Genomic DNA, 3,838 nt, shown 5'->3' on the forward strand with positions numbered 1-3,838 from the left:
ACAGGACGTCCCTATTTTCTTTGGAGAAATGTTGGAGGGTATGCAATCCTAGCTGCCATTTGTACTGTAGATCCAGGTCAACTCAATGCCCTCTGGACGGACTACAATTCCCATGAGCCTTTGCCCGTCCCTTCTGCATGCAATGCATGTGCTCTCCCACTGAGCCCTGATCCTTTGGTGCAACAGAGCACAGAAACAGGCTGTCAGACCTTTTGATATCGGTAGGATTAACTTCATTTATTCCATTGTAAGTGGCTTATGGATCAGGCTGCAAGCACTTGAGTGCAAGGTCTCTGATTTATGGCAGTGTGTTTGTGAGAGAGGCGGGGACACACACCGAAATGTTCACCAGCAGGGCTCTGTTCATTTCTTTGCTTTGTGATATATGTTCTATGGTCTTGCTTTGCTGGATGGAGCTCAACAGCTGCCTCTTCTTGCCTGGGGATACGGTAACCAAAGAGATGGAGTGGTTTTGTAAGGGGAAATGAACCTCATTGGTGCTATACACTGTAAATGATCATTAAAGCATGGTGTGTTATGACACTACAACACTAAGTTAGTTGATAGACTTCGCATCAGACTCACACACTCACCCCACCCATGCAAGTCCAGACTATGCAGGAAGTGGAGGCCCACAGAGAGCTGAGTATCCAGGCCGCCCCCTTGCAATTGTGGCTCCTCACTTCTGCTCCCTGATAAGCCACTCCACAAACATGGGGGACCGACTACCTAGTATGTCCTGTGGTCAAAAGCAGCCTCTGGCACATAGGAGGAGGAAATATCTCAAGTCAATGCCCCATTAGACAAGGGGCGGGCAGTCTTTTCAACATTTTGTTCTGCCACACCCACACAGTCTCGATTTTGTGACTGTTGCCTGCTGCTGTTCAGAGCGGTGGACTTGTAATCTGGTGAACCAGGTTTGATTCCCTGCTCCTCCACATGCAGCTGCTAGGTGACCTTGGGCTAGTCACACTTCTTTGAAGTCTCTCAGCCTCACTCACCTCACAGAGTGTTTGTTGTGGGAGAGGAAGGGAAAGGAGAATGTTAGCCGCTTTGAGACTCCTTTGGGTAGTGATAAAAAAAATCCAAACTACCCTTCTTCTTCTTCTTCTTCTTCTTCTTCTTCTTCTTCTTCTTCTTCTTCTCCTTCTTCTCCTCCTCCTCCTCCTCCTCCTCCTCCTCCTCCTCCATGAAGAATGTCAACGTTTGGTCAGCTATAATGGCCCCAACATTGCACAAAAGGTGTCGCAACTCTGGACCACGTGGCAACTGGTGGGTTCCCCTTCTTTCGGGGGAAGAATGGGACAGCTCTCTGCCTTCTAAATACCTTTTAAATTTCCCACAATGCCCCAAAATAATTCTATGTTGGGTCATTGTGGCAAATTAAAAGGGAAGCTGTGTTCAGTCATCTGGCAATGACTGGAGTGCAGAGCAAGTGCGTGTGTAAAATAGTGGCCTTTTCAGGGCCACTAAACCCAGTTCCCTGCTCTGCCCTGAGAAAAACCAGGATGAGGAAGAGATACTGCCTGTGCCCGAACAGTCTGAGGATAAGGCCCTCCTAGCCTTCCTCAGATTCTGAGGCTAAGCCCCTAGTAGCATCCCCTTCTCCTCTGCCTCACAGAGTCAGTGTTGCATAGTGGTTAGCGTGTTAAGACTAGGACCTGGGGAACCAGGGTTCAGGTCTTTGCTTGGCTGTGGAGCTCACAGGGTGAACATGGACCAGAACCTCCTTCTCTCAGCCTAACCCTCCTCACAGGGTTCTTGCGAAGATACAATGGAGAGGGGGAGAAGCAGGCACAAAACACCTCCAGCACCTTGGAGGAAAGGTGGGACAGATATGAAATAAAATTAATTAATTAATTAGAAGCCAGGGTTGTAGAATGAGACAAGGGTCCTTCACAGCTTTTCCAAGGAAATGGGCCTGGTTGCTAAACACGCTGTGCCACTCTTCAGAGAGCTTCAGCTCATTGCTGAGTCAACATCTCATTCATTTGCTACAATAGGGGAACAACTACAACCGGCAGAGCTCACTGAGAACTCTCCATGGTCCTGAAACAGCCTGTTCAAATCTAGATTTTTCTTGTGAAGTGAACCTGACTTGACCTGCTGTGGTTTCCCCCCCTCCTGCCCCTGGCCCTTATGGAGGCCATGGGTATATCTTTATATTTTACTTTTTTAAATTAAGGGATGCTTTTAGTTCTCAGAAGTCTTCCCCTTGCTGGGTTTTTAAAGTGCTGTTTACTGATTTTTTAATGGTCTTGTGTGGGTTGTATCCTGCTTTTTATTCATACTGTGCTGGTATTCCTTGCATAGATTGATTGTTTTGTAAACTAGGTGGCAGTCAAATGCCTAAACAGATAAATAAAACACAAACCTTACTGGAAGAAACTTTACCTGATGTGACTTTTCCTGAGTGAGACTATGAACCATGCCCGGCTTATATACCCTCCTCTGATGGGCTGCCTGCCCACAACCTGAGACTTCTGCATTGAAGGCATTGCTGCTCTTCCCTTTTCAAGCACCTCCTGGTTCTAGGAGAAAGAGGGGCAGGGGAAGGTGGGAATTCTACTGACCCATCTCTTCCCTGAACTGTCCCTTCTTCCTCTGCTTCATCCTGCATGCCTTCTTCTGCCTCGGACTGCCCTGACTCTCCCTCCTCCTCTGGCTCCTGCCTTGCAGGTGGTGTGACACTCCCCCCAAAAAAACCCCACTGGTCCCCTCTCCTGGGTCCCTCCCCAGGTCCCCTGTCTCTGCCATACACATTGCAAGTCCCTGACACTCTGATCCCCCAGACAGGCTGAGAGACATGAACAGTGGGTCAATGATGCCAAGGTGGGTAATAATAATAATAATAATAATAATAATAATAATACCCCAGGGCATGTTACAATGGTTTAAAATACCACTTTAAAAACTGTTTAAAACAACTCGCACTCACAAAAATATAAAGGTAAAGGTAAAGGGACCCCTGACCATTAGGTCCAGTCGTGGCAGACTCTGGGGTTGCGGAGCTCGTCTCGCTTTACTGGCCGAGAGAGCTGGCATACAGCTTCCAGGTCATGTGGCCAGCATGACTAAGCCGCTTCTGGCGAACCAGAGCAGCATACAGAAACGCCGTTTACCTTCCCACCAGAGTGGTACCTATTTATCTACTTGCACTTTGACGTGCTTTTGAACTGCTAGGTTGGCAGGAGCAGGGCCGAAGCAATGGGAGCTCACCCTGTCGTGGGGATTCGAACCGCCAACCTTCTGATCAACAAGTCCTAGGCTCTGTGGTTTAACCCACAGCACCACCCACGTCCCTCACAAAAATATGGTGGGTCCTAAAACTATACATCTCATGCATCAAAGACAAGGGTGTGGAGGTGTTATAAAGAAGTAAAGAGGCTTGAACTCTGCCCCCCTGCTTGACCCTGAATGAAAGTAGACACTTTCTCTAGGGACTCCAATGGCAGAAAATGCACTCTGCAATTTCTCAAGGGGCTTTCTTTCACTTGTTCTTACTTCATACATTCTATGGTGTAAGGTATGCCTCTGAAAATAGGTGCTTGGGTTGAACACTGGCACAAATTAACCCCTGGGTATAGGGCTTTTGCCTCTCATTCCATGGAACTGCCCCACTCCTCCCCTACACCTTCTCAATCTGTTCTATGGCTTTCCTCAACCCTCTTGAGCAGATGTTCCTTGCACAAACAGAACAAGGGCATTGGCTACCACCATGAGATTGTAAAGAGAGGGACATTTCCCCCTGTCTCTAGCTTGTGTTAACAGAATTTGGGATCATCTAGTCAAACTGATTGGCAATTGATTGAGAGCAAACAAAAGCATTGTTTGATGC

The 3,838-nt window shown here is 47.7% G+C and overlaps 1 long non-coding RNA gene across 1 annotated transcript; it reads right to left on the minus strand.

Annotated features, from left to right (window-relative positions):
• Positions 1-210: 210 nt before the first annotated feature.
• LOC128422034 (uncharacterized) lies at positions 211-2,526 on the minus strand. Its single transcript, XR_008332419.1, has 2 exons — positions 2,395-2,526; positions 211-438 (listed from the first exon to the last, which is right to left on the minus strand). It is a non-coding gene; the product is annotated as an uncharacterized LOC128422034 (long non-coding RNA).
• Between the last annotated feature and the right edge of the window lie 1,312 nt (positions 2,527-3,838).

The sequence above is a fragment of the Podarcis raffonei genome, chromosome 10, assembly GCF_027172205.1.
Source record: "Podarcis raffonei isolate rPodRaf1 chromosome 10, rPodRaf1.pri, whole genome shotgun sequence".
Taxonomy (NCBI): Eukaryota; Metazoa; Chordata; class Lepidosauria; order Squamata; family Lacertidae; genus Podarcis; species Podarcis raffonei.